Genomic DNA, 19,069 nt, shown 5'->3' on the forward strand with positions numbered 1-19,069 from the left:
GCGTAGCGCCACCTGCCGGTGCGAAGAGAGAGTAATTGAGTAGTGCGAAGCCCGACTCCCTTGCTAAGTTGCCTATGCAGCTAGCGACTGCGAAACAACGATTTAACTAGATTTTGGTACATATGGCGAGTGCTTTGCGCATTTAACACCCAGACAGAGAGCTATGAATTTCTACTCTAGTCGGACGCGCCGCCGAGCTGCCATAAAGCGCTTGCTGGCTCACTCATCAGACTGATGACGGAAACAACGGCAACCGCGATAGCTCCGCGCGCTACGAAGAAACGTCGCAATCGACGCTACTGTTGTGTTGTAAATTGTCATGAACGTGAAGGACGGAATAACAACGTTCAGTTTTACCGATTTCCATCGCGATCGTATGAAGGGGAAAGGGGAGAGCGCTGGATACGTGCCGTTCAACCTGTTGGCTTATCGGATTACTTGCATTCCCTACAACACAGCGGCTCGCATGAGAAAGTGCGACAATTTTGTTCTTCTGTAATTGTGTTGCGTAGCCCTGACGGAGGACCGTGGTAACCAAGCGAAAACTCAAGAATCTGCAGCCGCCACTTCGTTGGTAACATAAAAAACAACGTTGCGAACCATCCTGCTTATGTGCCATCGATATTTCCGCCTTTTAACAGACGTCCGCCTCCGCTTTACTCAACAAGTAGAACGGAGAGATTTGGCAGGTCAGCTTAACCAAACATTTTGGTTCGTTTATGAATTCAAAATCTTGTTCTGGAGCATCGTTGTATTGCGAGCTCATTCCTACTTCCGGTATTTTGTATGTCCTGCGCCGATACAACAAGCACGCTTCGCAATGTGCTGAGCCTGCTCGACTGCGCTTTTCAAATGTGAGCAATAAAGTTGCTGTAGGAGCACCGGATGAGTAATTGCGAAATAACGCACATGTGTAAAGAAAAAAAATGTAGCGTTTATTTACATTTATGTGTCCGCGCTCGCTGCTCGAAGCATCTGCAAAAAGTTCAAATTAAGGTACTGAGCGATGCCGTAGCTCCTGCGAGAAAGAAAGCTGCAGCGCGTAGGCACTGAAGGAAGCTTACTTTCATTATGATCGCGCGCTATTTGCTGCCTTGGAAAACGTTTTCTGTTTGCTGCCCTGGAAAAGGCTATGAAAGGATTTACTCTCTGTAAATAATTGCGAGACAGAACATTACGATTAAATACAAAAAAATATAGGAGATACTTAATAAGTCTTGTATTCAGGACATATTCAATATGAACCAATTTGAAATGCTTACATTTTTATGCTGATATGCCTATAGACAAACCTGATGCTCTCTGTACTTGCGAGTTGCAGCACGCCGAAATAACACTTGAGACTTTATTTTATATTGTACACGTACTTCGCCCTGTTGAGCTTCCTTTCCGAAGCGCGGATGGGCGGAAGAAGCTTTCCAGGTCCTTGATTGTTAGGAAACCGCGCCTCAACACAAACGAAAGAGAAGGATCCATTGTGGCCTATGCACCTTCGCTTGCGGACAGCTCTCCTTGCACTACTCAGTTCGCGCCAAGGCTCCGATGGGGGCGCTGGTGACCGGTTTTTTCGCAGCGCCGCCTGGGCAGAGTCTGAGGTCTGATCCCGGATGCGTGCCCTCTTCTGTGGCGCGCGAGGCAAGAGGGGTCAGGCAACACCCTCTCAATATTGAGAGGGTGTTGGGTCAGGGCGAGGGGAGGAGGGGCGTCCTTCTCCGGAGGCAGCCAAATGTCTCGATGTCCTCTTCGCCCGCGGCGGGGGAAGAGGTGATGAGCTGCTTGGCATCCCCACGCACACGAACTACATTATAAAGCAAATCCAGAACCAAGTCCAAGAAAATAGGAGTATCATTGCGAATCTCCACGACCTTTTAACAAATTTCATGTCAGACATAATATCACTCATCGGCGAGGAATTGAGAATCCAGAAACAATATGTAAACGAGACTGTGGGGAGCTTGCAGAGAGCAATTAATAAGCGTCCTCTTGCTACCCCAATCGCCCATAAACCATCAAAGGCGGGTCGGGACGACGCGGAGGCTCTCGTACATCATGGCTCAAACTAAATCGAAAAGTGCGGAACAATTAGAGATTTGGCAATGGAATTGCCGCACTTTTCGCAAGCGCGCAGCCGCACTCCAAAATTATATAAACGGTGCACCAATCCGACCAGATGTAATAAAGCCTGCAGGAAATTGGCCCCAAAGTGGTCAAGCTGCAAGGATATTGCACCCTGCAAAATTCAAATTGTCCCCGCGTTGCCACCCTGGTGAGCAGGACTATCGCGGCCTACTCACCAAAATCTTCAGATCTCAGAAAATCTTCACATCAATCATCAGATAATAAGCTTATTCCCTCTAAAAAGAGGCAAGGCAAGAACTGTAATACTAAATTTGTACAGTCCCCCCAAAAACAGGAATGAAGATTTTAGCAAACTCCTTGCGGAGGCTCTTAAAATCTCGGGTACCAAGGACCGCCTCGTGGTGCTGGGAGATTTCAACGCTCCCAACACCGCATGGGGCTACCCAAAAGACACACCCAAGGGAACGCGTCTCGAACACGCTGCATCCAGGCTGGGGCTGAGCCTGATCACACTCCCCACCATGCCCACTAGGATCGGCAACAGCGTCAGTAGAGACACGTTCCCGGACCCCACTTTCACACGCAACATCAGGGACGCTACCTGAACCAACCTAGATGAATATCTAGGAAGCGATCACTTCCTCATCAGCATTTCCCTATCGACTCCCAAACTACGCCGGGTGGCGGGGGAAACGACTCTGACAAACTGGACAAAATTCCGACTACACAAACCTCCACCCAATGCTGAACCGGACTCCATGGGGGAATGGTCCGATTTCATTAAAGCAGCACACAGGCGGGCATCTAAAAAGATTACACGGACGGTGGAAATACCGGCGGTGGACAGCCACCTCCTAAGCTTGTGGGAAAGCAGGCGTAAGCTGCTAAAAAGGTGGCGAACACAACGCTTGAACAGAAACCTTCTGCGCAGGATCGCAGCTCTGGCAGAGGAAGCAAATCAATATGCCAGTAAATTGGCAACTGAGGGCTGGATCCAGTTTTGCAGTTCGCTACAGGACACACTGAGCACCGCAATAACCTGGGCCATACTGAGGAATATCCTCGAGCCGGAAAAGTCCAAAACCGCCACCAGCAGAACATTGCAAAGGATCGCGGAGGAATTTCCAGGCACGAATGAAGCATTAATAGAGGCTCTCAAGGAAAGATATGTCGGAGGGTGCGCGATACAGTCAACAGGCCAAATTAATTATACGGCCGTCCAAAATGCGAAGCTAGATGCCCCAATATCCACGGAAGAGGTTTTTGCGGCCGCCCAGGCGGCCAAGAAGAATACAGTCCCTGGCGCCGATCAGATTACCAACGCTGTGATTAGAAACCTTAACGATAACGTCATAGAAGCTATCACTAGGCAATTTAATGAAAACTATTGGCTTAAGGGGGAGATCCCCGAAGAGTGGAAAACTGCAACAATTATTACAATACCAAAACCCGGAAAGAAGCCATCCCTGCAGGCGCTCAGACCCATTTCACTGACGTCTTGCATGGGAAAGCTCTTCGAACGGGTCATACACACTAGGCTTCAAAATTTTATTGAAGACAGGGGTTTGTTCCCTGCCACTATGTTGGGCTTCCGCAACGGCCTCTCGACACAAGACGCGTTTCTCTTGTTACAGGAAGAGGTACTTAAAGGCGTACCCAAGGGTGGGGAGCACCTATTGTTAGCTCTTGACCTGAAGGGCGCCTTTGACAATATATCACATGAATCTATACTTTCCGAGCTTAATATAATTGGCTGCGGAGAAAATGTCTTCAATTACATTAGAGCATTCCTCACGGGGAGGAAGGCTACGATAGGAATATCGCATGTCAAATCCAATCCGTATCAAATCCCCAAAAAAGGTACGCCTCAAGGAGCGATCATGTCTCCTCTACTTTTTAACATCGCCATGTGTAGACTTGCGCGGACCCTAGACGGTGTCCCGCTACTGGGTTATACTATTTACGCGGACGACATCACTCTTTGGGCTACGCGCGGGTCTCTAGCAGAGAAGGAGCAGACCCTCCAAGAGGCGGCCACTGCAGTTGAAAACTTTGCCAGGGCCAGCGGTCTCAGCTGTGCTCCCGAAAAATCGGAGATAATACGCATCCACGGGAAACGATATAAAAGTAATGGGAACATAGAAATTGAAATCGACAATCAGCAAATCAAAGAGGTCACTTGCTCGGATCTTGGGATTCTGGGTTCAGAGCAACGGCAGGGCCAGCCACACCATCAATTTACTAAAGTCGGCAACAAAACAAGTGGCAAGGGTGATTCAAAGAATCACCTTCCACAAACAAGGCATGAGGGAAAGCGACACTCTCCGTTTAGTACAGGCGCTCGTTATCAGCGAACTAACATACAGCCTCCCTTTTCACACACTCAACAAGAGTAAAGAGGAGCTGGTTGACACTATTATCAGAGGCGCCTACAAGGTGGCCTTGCGCTTACCAGTAGGCACCCCGACAGACAAGCTCCTTGGCCTTGGGGTATACAATACATACTCCGAGTTCAAGGCGGCAACTTTAATTTCACAAAGAAGCCGACTTAGCCAGACGAGATCGGGCAGAGAGATCCTGGTGAGGGTGGGTATTCCACCACACCCCCAAAACTTGGACGAGGTACTGGTGGATATTCCCGGTCCCGTCCGAAGCAGGATCTCGGTCGCTCCTGTCCCGAGAAATATGCACAAAGACAGAAAGAAAAAGCGAAGAGAGAGTGAAATGGCTATGCAAACTAGTCAGAAATAATGAGGACACCGTTTATGTTGACGCCTCTCAGTACAACTGGAAGCGTGCAGTAGTTACTGTCATAGGCAATGACAAGACTAGCCTAATCTCAAGCGCCTCCCTGATCACGTCCTCTATTTCCAAGGCAGAATGCTTCACCATCGCCTTGGCAATCAAGGACCGGGAACGGACGGGGCCGTCGTACAACACCATCATCTCAGACTCACAGGAGGCGTGCCGCTTCTTTATGAACGGCCGTCTCCCTTTCAGTGTTAGCCACCTCCTGGGAAAGAAACTCAAGAATACATACAGACTGGTCTGGTGTCCAGGACACGCAGGCCTGGAGGGGAATGAGAGGGCTGACGCTCTAGCTCGAGAGCGCACGAACCGAGCGGAGCAACCATCGCACTCCCATTCACAACCCGCCGCTTCACAGGGAAGCCGTCGCGAGGAGAATAACGATCTGGCACGTATGGCACCACGCGATATTCTTACTCACCAGCGCGGCATGCGGCAAACATACGGCGCCCCCCACACATCTTTGCATCTTTGCATCTTTGCAAGGGGAAGACGCAATAGATCTCCGCAGGATTCAAACGGGGGTCTACCCAAATTTATTAAGATTGAGCAAAATTTTCCCAACGATGTACGGGCGTGCCTGTCCGTGGTGTAGCGACTCACCACCGTCTTTGTACCACATCTCATGGGGATGCCAAAATAGACCGCCGAATTTAAATGCCTACTTAGTTAGGTATAATCTAACCAACACGCTGGAGCAATGGGAGGTACAACTCGCCAGCTCAGAGCCGAAGGTGCAGAAGGCTCTTCTTGGTCACGTTCGGCTAGCGGCAGAGGCCAGTGGAGCCCTGGACTTGGGGCACCACCCATCAAGCTCCTAATCCCCTATCCCCATTTCCCCAGTTCAATAAGGTTATTCTCTCTCTCTCTCTTCACCCGCCTATCCGCACAGAGTAGAGACAACCAAGGCATCTTCCCGTAGGTACAGCAATGGCGTGGCTTCATTCCCGCCCTGCTCAGCGTGCGGCGAGGACGAAACAACCGACCATCTACTTTGTTCCTGTCTCGCCTTTTCCAAAGAGGCGTCTCTCCACGCCTCATTGCGACGCCTCGGACTCCCAGCGGTCTCGGCATCCCAGCTGCTGTTCCCGGCCGGCATCACGGCTCCGCCTTCAGGCACCTTCTTACGTTCTTGGAGGACACAGGGCTGTCGTGTGAATTGTGAATGCGCCGCAATGCTACCGCTGACAGCGGTACCCAACGGTACCGGGCTCTGCAATTGCCTCGACCTACTCTTTCTTCCCCTTTAACGTGACAGCGTTAAGGAGCTCGTGTCGCAGAAAAGCCGGTGTCGGTGGCGTTGGCCGTGAGCGAAAAATAACGGAAGGCAATTGATAAATAAAAACAACTTGCAAGATGGGAATCGAACCAGGGTCTCCGGAGTGCGAGACGGACACACTACCACACAGCCATGAGTTCGATGCTTCAAAGCTGGACAAAAGCGCCTCTAGTGAATGCCTCATAAATGTGCCGTAGAAAGTTATACTGCGGTGTCTATCGGTAATTATGAGCATGTAAATTACAGAAGTCGCAGTTAAACGCGTAGCGAAGTACGTTTCCGCTACATTTCTTCTGCGCTTGGTGCACACGCAGAGCCATCTTGCGGCAAACACAGAAGACTCCCTCCTCGCAATGTACGGCGCTGCCCCGACAGGTGGCGCGCCACTCGCCCGCTTCTCCCCTTTGTCACGTTTGAGCGCATGGGGGCCGTGCGGGGACCGGTGCGAGGATGCCCCAATACCCTTGCGTTTAAAAAGTTTTCTCGTTCTCTCCCCCTTCCAACTTACAGCGTGCGTCACTCGAACCCTTGTGTTTAGGCGACGCGGCTCCTCTTTACGCTCACAGCGCGATTCCTAGGTGCAGCGTCCGATGCGGGACGCCTCTGACGTTATCGCTGCGCCGTAGCGCGTCTGGTGGGAAAGCGTCCCTTGCGATGTGTGCCGTGCTGCTGGCGAAGAGTCATGCGTCTGCGTGGTGCTCCCAAGCGAGATAGAAGACGATCACGTCGAGACGTCAGCCCCACGATCGTGTCCGCCTTCATGGTGCATTGCAGCCCGGCTCTCCGTGCCGATCACGACGTTTGGCTCGCGTAGATCGTTTCTCCCTCCGAGACACCGTGTTCTTTGGTTCGTTCCGCTTGCTCAGGCGCACGTTTCGTCTTTGTGTGACTCAAGAGCATGCCGAGCGAATGAGTGGGCGGTGCGAACGGGGTGTGATAACGCTATCGCGTTCCACTCTTGAAGGCGAAGCTTAGGCATCCTCCAAGTTTATTCTTTCTTCTTTATGTCCCCCTCCCTTTCCCCAAGGCGCTGAGTCGTGCTCCCTAAAGGGCTGAAGAAAATAGCGCCTCTTCCTCTTCACAATCACTCTCTCTCTACCGCGTTGGCCACGCGAATCGCGGACGCCGTAGGGACGCGTTGCCGGCGCTCGTGTCTTCAAAGCGGTCTGCGGCGTGGCTAAAGTGCGCGCCCGCGCCGGCCTCATCTTCAAAGCGATCTGCGATGATTGCAGAGTACCGGTAGCTTATTATGCGCTGTGCTTTCGACGTTTCGTACGCGCTGAAGCGACAGATGCATGGATGTCAATTGACTCGCGGCTGCAGCCACGATTCCTAACTCCAGCGTTTTCACAGACAGTTTCCGCTGTCATCGAGCGAAGTGTGTCCGTGTTTACCTGTGCGCGCGCGTGACACCACGCTGGTTAATTTAGTTTAAACACGTTGACGGCCTAGTAGGTTGGAATCAATGATAGAATGTGTAAGCGCGACTGAACAAGGACGTAGAAAGAACCAGACACACAAAGACAGCGCTCTCTCCGCGAGTCTGTTTCTTTCTACGTCCTTGTTGAGTCACACTTGCACATTCTATCGTGGTTAATTTATTTAGTAAGCCGATAAAACTACTATCCTTACTTCGTACAGCTATCTACTAATTTGCTATCGCAATCGGTGCTTCGCCTTTCCGGCTTTTTCATGGAAGAGACGGGAGTATATAAGAAATTTATTTCTTTTGCTTCCTCCGGTCTTTTAAATGCGTAAGCATTTCTATGCTTGCCCAACGAGAAAACCGTCTGTACGTCCATCCCGTGCGTAGGACGACCGCTTTCCAGATAGCGCCCGCAGCATCGAGCGAATTCACCTTCTTGCTGCCTCTCGCTTAGACGCCAACGAAGCGGCGAGAACACAGCGCTCGCTGAGCTCACAGCACACGCCTCACTCTGCCACTTTCGCAGATTGCTTTCAAGGTACGGGCCCGCTCGGGGGTGTCATATGAAGCCGCCGCCTGACTACGTTTGGTCACGGTTCATGAAGAGCGATAACGGCTTATAATGGTCGTAGCATCGAAAGCGGACCTGGCGCCGCCGCCTGCGTGTGTCATTAATGCTCCTTGCACCGCCGTCCAAACCAGTTCGTGTTGCCACAGCGCTCTCTTTTTTGTACTGGCCTGATCAAGTTCCATAACATTGATAATGACGGCGGGCTGCGTGGGGTTGAATAAGTGGCACAATGCTTACGCTTATAGACAACTCCTAGAAAAGTTTCTGTGTGATTTTTTTTTTTTTTTAGGAAAGAGAATGCGACCGTCGAGCACCCTGGCCGTTTCTAAAACATCACCACAACGTAGATGCGCTTCTCTTAAATGTTGCAGCCACAAACAACCCTTTTTTTTTTTCAGTATTAAGCTACGGTCTCTGTTTCTGCGCCGTCCGACAACGCGGCGTTCTGTAATTCAATTTCTAAACGATTTGATTACGGCGGAGCTTAGCTCTGCGCAGAAGGGCGGAAGATTGGTGTTTACAGCATGGACTGCGTTATTTATGTATTATTTCTTGCATGGAGATACAGCTGCTACTTACAAATATGCACCCTTAGAACATAGAGATGAAGATGACATGGAGGTAATGCATGAAACCGTAACTAGGCTCGCTTCAGGGACAGCAAGTGGGAGCTAAGGCACCAAGACAACCAGTAGGCAAGCTCTCTCAAGTAACAAAGGACCTAATAAAGAAACGACAAAGAATGAAAGTGTCCAACTCAAGATATAAGATAGAATTCGCGGAACTGTCAAAACTGATCAACAAAGTGAAAATAAGGGATATTCGAAATTATAACGGGAGAACGACTGAGGAAGCCGTAAATAATAGAAGCAGCATGAAATCAGTGAGAAGGAAACTTGGCATACGACAAACCAAGATGTATGCACTGAAAGATAAGCAGCGTAATAGCAACAACAACCTCGAAGGTATAGTAAAAGCAGCGGAGGAATTCTATACTGGCCTGCACAGTACCCAGAGGAGCCATGATACCTCCATTAGAGCCTGTAATGAACAGGTTGCAGAGACTCCTTCTATAACTAGCCATAAGGTCAGAAAGGCCTTGCAAGACACGAAACGGGGAAAAGCGGCAAGAGAAGATGGAAAAGCAGTCCATTTAATCAAAGATGGAGGAGACATAATGCTTGAAAAACTGGCGGCTCCTTATACGAAGTGTCTATCGCCTGCAAGGGTCCCAGAAAACTGGAAGAATGCAAACATTATATTATTCCACAAAAAGGGAGACGTTAAAGAATCGAAAAATTATAGGCCCATTCGCTTACTCCCAGTATTATCTAAATTATTTACCAAGATAATCTCCAATAGAAAAAGGACAACACTGGACTTTAGTCAACCAAGGGAACAGGCTGGCTTCAGGAAGGGATACTCTACAATGGATCACATCCATGTCATTCACCCGGTTATCGGGAAATCCGCAGAGTACAATGAGCCTCTGTATATGACATTCATAGACTACGAATAGGCATTTGATTCAGTATAGATACCAGCAGTCATAGAGGCATTACGTAATCAAGGAGTACAAGCTGATTACCTATCTTGGAAAATATCTACAGAGATTCCACAGGTACCCTAATTCTACACAAGAAAAGTAGGAAGATACCTATAAAGAAAGGGGTCAAACAAGAAGACACAATCTGTCCAATGCTATTCACTGCGTGCTTGGAAGAAGTATTCAAGCTATTAAACTGGGAAGGCTTAGGAGTAAGGATCGACGGCGAATATCTCAGCAACCTTCAGTTTGCCAATGACATTGCTCTATTCAGCAACAATGCAGACGAGTTACAACAAATGATCGAGTGCCTTAACAGAGAGAGTGTAAGAGTGGGGTTGAAGATTAACATGCACAAGAATTGAATTGAATATATCTTTATTTCCAACGGATTGGAGCAGCCAAAGATAATCACAAATAGCCGGGCAAGGGAACAAGAGTTCAGAATCGCCAGTGAGCCTCTGGAGTCTGCGAAAGAGTACGTTTACCTAGGTCAATTACTCCCAGGGAACCCTGATGATGAGAAGGAAAGTCAAAGAAGAATAAAAATGGGTCTGAGCGCATACGGCAGACATTGTCAGCTCCTGACTGGAAGCTTACCATTATCATTGAAAATTGAAGGTGTACAATCAGTGCGTTTTAGCGGTGCTGACATATGGGGTAGAAACTTGGTGACTGACAAAGAAGCTTGAGAACAAGTTAACAACCGCACAAAGAGCGATGGAACAAAGAATGCTAGGCATAATGTTAAAGAAACAGAAAGAGAGCATGATGCAACAAAGGGTAAGGCGTGCAGACACGAACACAAGAGAAGTGGAAAACACGAACAACTTCGTGTTGTTCACTTCTGTTATGTCCGTGTCTGCACGCCTTACCCTTTTTTTTGCATTATGAATCCTTACCAACTAGCTCACCTTTCTGTCGTTCTGAGAAAGACAGCGGTTTGGATATAGCCGACATTCTAATTGACATTAGGAGAAAAAAATGGAGCTGGGCAGGTCATGCAATGCGCAGATTAGATAACCAGTGGATCATTAGGGTTACAGAATCGGTGCAGAGAGAAGGGACGCGCAGTCGAGGACGGCAGAAGACAAAGTGAGGTGATGAAATTGGGAAATTCGCGTGCGCTAGCTAAAATCGGTTGGCGCAGGACAGGGGTATCGCAGGGAGAGGCTTTCGTCCTGCAGTGGACATAAATATGATGATGATAATGATGATGATGATGATGATGATGATGACAAATGCAGATGCTTGCGGGCATGTGTACTTATGACGTGAGGAGCTTCAAGGAAGAAGTGGTTCCTTAACCCTTGCCCGTCTTTCGTACTGCCGCCACGCCAGCGCCGCACACAGGCGGCGGGCAAGCCTGCTCGCTCGCCATACAGGCACGGCCACTACATACTATAGCGGGAACACGGCATACCGCTGTGGTGCGCCACCATCAGAACCTCGTCAAGTGTTGCGGCGCAGGCGCAATCACAGCGACAGGCGCATCGTAGATGGTTTCTCATCAATTGTGCGCGCCTGCATGCAGCGTTAAGTTAATTATCCAGGGCCGCTAGTGCGCGCGACTGAGATACCAATGCACGCGGCAAAGTGGAGTATCGAACCATAGGAGACGACGCGCCGGACGCTTCGCACATCGCTTCGATTGCGCCTGCGCCGCAATACTTCTCGAGGTGCCGGTAATGGCGCTCCGTGGAGCACGGCCGCGGGCTCCTGCGGTCTCGCTAGCAGTGGCTGGGGTTACTGTATATGACCTTTGGTAGCACATCCCAGGAAGCACAGGTTGTCTACTAGCTAGCTTGATACAGTTTGAGCAGACTCTATGGAAGCAGCTAGATCTAGTTATGTCAAGCTGTAGTTTAGACATCTTCAAGATGATTAGCACTTGATGTCTCCAAGCCAAACGGTTATAGCCATTGTGAAGGCGATTACTTAGAAAAGGTGTCGAAATTTCATAGGCATTGCAACGGAAGATCCAGGGAAGCCTCAACGAATTGGGTGAGAGGGTGGAGTGACACGGTCAATTTTGTGAGCGCCGAAGTTGCCGGCATGCTTCGGAAAAGGTGAGAGGATAGTTGCGTGAAACATTAAATATATGCTCTTCAAAAACAAAGCGATGCATTAAAGTTGATTTAGAATAAAAAATATGTAAGCATGAGAAAATATTAGACAGCTTTATTCAAGCGCAGCGTCAGCAGCGAAGGTGGCGCCACATGCAACGGTGAAGCTAGCGCGGCTAGCTTCGCTGTGATTGTTTGTTTCAGATTGCAGGTTTTTTTAGGCTTTTAGCAGTAGTAATTAAAGCGAAGCTTTCTCTGCCTCTTCCTGCGACTTTCCCACTGCTACTGCTGCTGTGGGCTGCTGTCGCGCGCACCGCCTCGGGGCTTGGTTCAGAGCGTGTATTTAGATGACAAGCGCGAGTGAGAGAGGAAAGGCGACGGGAAAAACTAGTTTTCACCCCACCGCGTCGAATGTGCACAATGCCCTCTGGAGCTCCCTGGCCGTGGCCACATTAGCCTCTTGACAGCAGTAATTACCCGTGACTCCCCTCAGAAGCATTGCAGGCACTGCAGGGATTCCCTTTCTACTAACATGTGAGGCCAGAGGAGACACAGGTAGAACTGTAGAGAGGAGAAGGAGAGGGAAGAGAAGACGCAGTTCTCATATAAGAGAGGGGGCGCCGGTGACCTGAGAAAGCAAGGAAACCCCACTACTATACATCAGCAGTTGCGGCAAAACACGATAAGCTTAAGTTCAAGGTACGGTACAGTAATCATCATCATCAGCCTGGTTACGCCCACTGCAGGGCAAAGGCCTCTCCCATACTTCTCCAACTACTCCGGTCATGTACTAATTGTAGCCATGTCGTCCCTGCAAACATAATCTTATCCGCCCACCTAACCTTTTGCCACCCCCTGCTACGCTTCCCGTCCCTTGGAATCCAGTCCGTAACCCTTAATGACCATCGGTTATCTTCCCTCCTCATTACATGTCCTGCCCATGCCCCATTTCTTTTTCTTGATTTCAACTAAGATGTCATTAACTCGCGTTTGTTCCCTCACCCAATCTGCTTTTTTCTTATCCCTTAACGTTACACCTATCATTCTTCTTTACATAGCTCGTTGCATTGTCCTCAACTTAAGTAGAACCCTTTTCGTAAGCCTCCAGGTTTCTGCCCCGTACGTGAGTACTGGCAAGACACAGCTGTTATACATTTTTCTCTTCAGGGATAATGGCAACCTGCTGTTCATGACCTGAGAATGCCTGCCAAACGCACCCCAGCCCATTCTTATTCTTCTGATTATTTCAGTCTCATGATCCAGATCCATGATTACTAGCTGCCTTAAGTAGATGTATTCCCTTACCACTTCCAGTGCTTCGCTGCCTATCGTAAACTGCTGTTGTCTTCCGAGACTGTTAAACATTACTTTAGTTTTCTGCAAATTAATTTTCAGACCCACCTTTCTGCTTTGCCTCTCCAGGTCAGTGGGCATGCATTGCAATTGGTCCCCTGAGTTACTAAGCAAGGCAATATCATCAGCGAATCGCAAGTTACTAAGGTATTCTCCATTAACTCTTATCCCCAATTCTTCCCAATCCAGGTTTCTGAATACCTCCTGTAAACACGCTGTGAATAGCATTGGAGAGATTGTATCTCCCTGCCCGACGCCTTTCTTTATTGGGATTTTGTTGCTTTGTTTATGGAGAACCACGGTGGCTGTGGAGCTGCTATAGATATCTTTCAGTATTTTTACATATGGTTCGTCTACACCCTGATTCCGTAATGCCTCCATGATTGCCGAGGTTTCGACAGAATCAAATGCTTTCTCGTAATCAATGAAACCTATATATAAGGGTTGGTTATATTCCGCACATTTCTCTATCACCTGATTGATAGTGTGAATATGGTCTACTGTTGAGTAGCCCTTACGGAATCCTGCCTGCACACTCCTTAATGATGCCCGTAAGATTGTCGTTCATTGCTTCAACACTAAGGTCCTCTTCCCAAGTTAAAGCCGAATACCTGTTTTGTAGCTTGATCCGGAATTCCTCTATTTTCCCTCTTACCGCTAACTCATTGATCGGCTTCTTATGTACCAGTTTCTTCCGTTCCCTCCTCAAGTCTAGGCTAATTCGAGTTCTTACCATCCTATGGTCACTGCAGCGCACCTTGCCGAGCACGTCCACATCTTCTATGATGCCAGGGTTAGCGCAGAGTATAAAGTCTATTTCATTTCTAGTCTCGTCATTTGAGCCCAAATGACAGTACAGTACGTTGCTATTTCTGAAAAATAAACATCATGCAAATATGTCGGCAACTTACGCAGGGCGTGCAGAAGCAGAACCACATTAATGAGACCGCACCGCAGGATCCGGGAGACACTACGGAAGCGGTCGACCGTCAAATCAACACTTTTGTGGCCGTTGCATTAGCTTTGCGGTTATGGCATTGCTGGAGGTCGTGGATTTGATCCCAATCACAGCAGCCGCATTTCGACGAGGACGAAATAGAAAATGCACGTGCACTTTGATTTTGGGACACTTTAAAGAACATCACGGTGTCAAAATTAATCCGGAGTCTGCCACTACAGCTTGCCTCATAATCTGAGTGTGGTTATGGCACCTACAGCCCCATAATCCAATTCCAGTTTAATACTTCTGCCACAATGCGATGTGTCATGTGAGGAAATGACAACGCTCGACCCTCTCAGAGGTTATAAAATATGGCGCACAACAACGCCTCAAGCAAACACCTCTCCCTGTGTGTTCTGTGTACTACGCAGACAACCAGCAGCGGTGCACGCTAGGTAACGTTTATCATCAACTCACCACTCTCGTGTTAGCCTAAACGTTGAAGAAATTAAGCTTTAGCCATCAACATCACTGCTAATTATCATCAATCACAGCATCCAGCACGGAAAGCTTCGCTTACATTGATTCCCGCAGTGCGTGGGATCTGCATAATTTTTTTTCTTTTGCCTCTTTGCAACTTGAATATGGTACTGGCTTCGAGACTACGACGGGAGCTTTGCAATTCTGTTACAGACTCTATATGCGGTCATGATACTATTGACACATGTGCTTGGTCATCTTTCTCCGTTGACCACTGTTCACCGGCTAACAAGTGTTAAACGCTAGCGCTCAGTGCAAGAAGCACCTGCATGATTTTAAACTTATGCGAATGTTATTCTTCATTCTATCTGTTGTGTGTGTCCTCGCTGAACCTTGTACTATGAGATTACATGCCCGACACGAATTGTGCAGTAGTTTCTGGAAACCACGCGGGCACCAGCCATTACACGAGGACCTTCGACGAGTGATCTATAAAAGCCGACACGCTTGACCCGCTGGTGAGATTTCGACGATCGCTGGCATTGTTCACCGCTTTCGTTGTGCTTTGAGTAACTTGCTTTTGTGGCCACAGGATCACCCAACAAAAAGTTAGTTAAGCTATTAACAGTTCTGCTGCTGTGGTTTTTCACCCTCACTACTACGTGACGCTATATTCATCACTATACATGCACTGCATTAAAAACATTATCGCCTAAATAACACTCGCAGGCTGCGACTATACACAAAAAATAAGGGAAACCACAAAAATATAGCATGAAAGTTGCCTCAACACCGTTTGTTGACCTCCCAAATCGGGAAAAAAGAGCTAATGACCTCACATTTAGCTCATGGAAGTGTGTCCACTCCGATATTAGGCGTGAAGGCATTGCACATAATACCAACGGCCGGCAGCAAACAAGTGCGACCACTGAAGGTAACAGACGCCTGCAGCTGAGGCCTCTTTTGTACAATGATGACAGTAAAGAGCAGAAGCTTATGATGCTGTTTCAAGGGAAACCACAAGGGAGTAAAACAAGATCAGCAGCAGCTCATAAGCATACACATGCAACATTTCATGAAAATTGAACTTGTCTTGTGGTTTAAAAATCTGACGTGCACTGCATGCTATTTCGAGTGAAAAAAGTATATCACCTTCACACATTAGCTAAACGAAACTTGCAATTTCAAGGTTACGAAATATAGTACCGAGTGACTCGTTTCAATGTTCCTGTGTGAAATGTCAAAAGCCTGCCCACAAATCTGGTGCACTTTAAATTACTTTCGCACATGTTGTTATGGCTTAATGAGCATAACTTATTTTAAAACATTTCTTTAAGTAAAGTATCTTAACCGTCAGTTGGCCTTTATTCTGTGTTTACTGAATGGTTCCTGTGCTGCGCCATCCCATGAGACTGCAAAGACAGCTGTGTCGCTTGCAATGTTGTCACAGAGTAGTGTATAGTCAATATCGTCTGCATCTTTTTCCATTTTTGTTGTTCCGAGCATATGAATCCCTTTTCTTTTGGAGCACCCGTCTTCGCAGTTTTGTGCAAGCTATCACTGTTCATATGACATTCTACCTTTCTCAACGAAAGAGGAAAACCTTGGATGAAGCGATTCATAGCTGTCAAGTAATGTACGGTTAATTTGGCTGCAGAGAGAAAGCAATGACAATGAATTTGAGACGAGAGACAAGGCTGAAACAAGGTTCATTTTGTTTGTTGAACAGTGAACTGTCACATTTAAACTGTTTCTTTTACATAAGCCAGTGCAGCTTTAGGCTGTTAATAGCCAATGTGCTATTATTTTGCTACTCTAATTTATGTAGTCGTTTGCGTTACCTGCATCAATTGATCAATCTTTTCTGAATTTCAAAGGTGGCTAGGAATGACCTAACGTGAGCCAATATGCTGTCGCACTCTGTCAGAACAGTGGCAGATATCGGCCGAAAATGCTACTGCTTGAGCATCATCCGTGTCTCAAAGGCAACTGCAATGCATTTCATAACCTCGATTACATTTAGAATGCTTACTGTATATTCTGGCATATATGAAAGTGAGCTATGCTTGCATTTATTGGTGGGGAACCTCTACCTTTCTAATTGCCAAACTGCAGTGTTTAAGCACTGACAGCATCAGAAAAGGGAGTTTTACGTTGTTCTATTTGGCAGTAAGGAAAATGGCCTTTTCCTTGCGAAATTTACAATATCCAATGTGAATTTGACATCGAAAGAATGATGATGATCAGGTTGTTTGTCATTGTTTGTGCTGAAGAGAGAGTACTTGGTCTTTCTAGGAGTTTACCACAAAATTTTTGCCTCGTTTTTAAACCAACAATGGATAGCTGCCAAGTGAGCAATTACGTTATGGAGCCTTAATTAGTTAAGAAATTGATAATATTAATAAATAATAAATTATTATAAAATATTAATAAATTTGTATTAATTATTGCTTTACCTTTGATTGTTGCAGCTCAAAGCATGCACAAAGTGTAGTGTGGCCTTGGACATGAAACAGATGTCTATTCATGTCACCAATACTCGATGTAGCAGTCTCATGGTGCCAGACACAAGTGACATATACACATACTATGACCATGCTGCAAAAACAGTGATCATTCAACACTCGACAGGCTAACAGAGGAAGAAGTTCTCTTGCATTTCAGAAAGAAGTGGGCGATTGGTAGGGTCAATTTGACTGCTTTTAGTGACAAGGTCATTATATCACTGTCAACTATCTCGTGCTTGAGTGGTTTGCAACACTGCATGAATTCTAACTATGGCTTCGGTGACGTGAATAGTCTCTTGCTTCACATATAAGATGGTGCTGCACTTGGAGCACATTTGGAACTAGCTGCATAAAATTTGATGTAATAAGTATTTGTGCTGTTCAAGGAAATGGGGCTCCATGTGAGATCGGCAAGTACCTAAAAAAGCACGAAAGTGGGGCACAAAGTTTTTGTGTTGGTAGTCTCTTAATAAATTTCTCCTAGCTGCATTAATTGATTTTGAAAGTGAGTAATAATTTTGATGCACAATTTGTTTTACGCTGCTGATGTCCTGTTCGAACTTGTGCAGAATACTAGAAATCATTGAGCCCACCAATCCCTGTGTAAGCAGCTGCATCTTTCCCCGAGGTAGCACGAAGAAGGAAGTTCCGTAGCTGTGATCTCATCATCCAAATTTCTGCATGGGAGCCCCAGTTGTCCATAGAAAATTGCAACAAAGTATTCCAGAGTCAAAATCAAGCCTTTCCTGTTAGTTGAAATGGTGGGCCTCCTAATCAAAACATGGCTCCAGGGCCCACAATCAGCTCTTTGTGGCAAGTCGGCCACAGTTCAGTTGTAATTCCACATGTTAACTTTTAAAAGCACCACAAATCAGCTGCATGTGTGTGTTATGACAACCGTACATATTTAACATCCATGATTTAGCATAAGTCTTTCAGAACATGTTACTGTAACAATATATTCAATACAGCATTGTGAATGCACCTTTCCAGTCTTTTAAGTTAAAAATTCTGTCAGTCATAGCCTGTTATTTTTCTGCGCTGTTTGGTTTATTTGAAATTCAAGTGTACTACATTTAGTGATTCTCTCAAAGCTACTTGGTCCCTGTATGCATTTTACAAATATCTGAATTACCATTTTAACTAAGACATTTTAATTTTTTTTTCCATAGATAATTAAGATTTCAAAGTTCTCTGTAAAGAAGTCGCATTTACTAAGGACCTACTGTACAAGTCATATTCACGGCAGCCATACTGAATCACATTTGTATTTAGGAAATAAACTGCATTTTTTACTGCTCCCTTATGCACCTATGAGCCATTATGAAAGGTTGTCTCTGTGTAGAGACAGGAAACAGCCTTTCTGTATGCTGTTTCATCTTGCTTAAAATGTGCTCCGCACATACTTGCACACAGTTCTGCTGTTATTATTGCTACATGCAACAGTTTAGAGGGCAGTTTACCCGACGTGACAGTGGTACTTATTGGCTGCATTCGGTTGTGGAAATGGTACATGTGGTTCTTGCATTTGGATCCATGCACTTTCGTACTAGTGCAAGCCCACTGACACATAAGGTGCGCATGCAGTGTAACCTACTCCTGGCCTGTTGAACAAGGGAAATAGAATCATACACTCGTTGCACCATTCCAGACAGGCGTGCTCACTAAGTGCGCTGATATAGCTGGCACGCATGGTATAGTATGCTAATACCGATCTACTGGCATCACAAAACCGTGGTCCTTTCCAACTCTGAACATGTATCACTATATACAAGCAGGGTGCTCGAACGTTGAGGATGGCTGAACAAAATGAGCCGACTGCAATGCATTATGCGCCTTCAGTGTGTGCTTAGGCTGGACTGTTACGCTTATTCAAGCTGCACCTTAATCTCTTAAAGATAAGAGGCCATGCTGTAAAGTCGCTTGTTCTACTGCACATGCGTAGCGGCAGATGTCATACTTTGTATGAAGACCTCCAATAATGTTTCATTAGCAACTCTGGTACACATTAAAG

This window comes from Dermacentor andersoni, chromosome 2, assembly GCF_023375885.2.
Source record: "Dermacentor andersoni chromosome 2, qqDerAnde1_hic_scaffold, whole genome shotgun sequence".
Classification (NCBI taxonomy): domain Eukaryota; kingdom Metazoa; phylum Arthropoda; class Arachnida; order Ixodida; family Ixodidae; genus Dermacentor; species Dermacentor andersoni.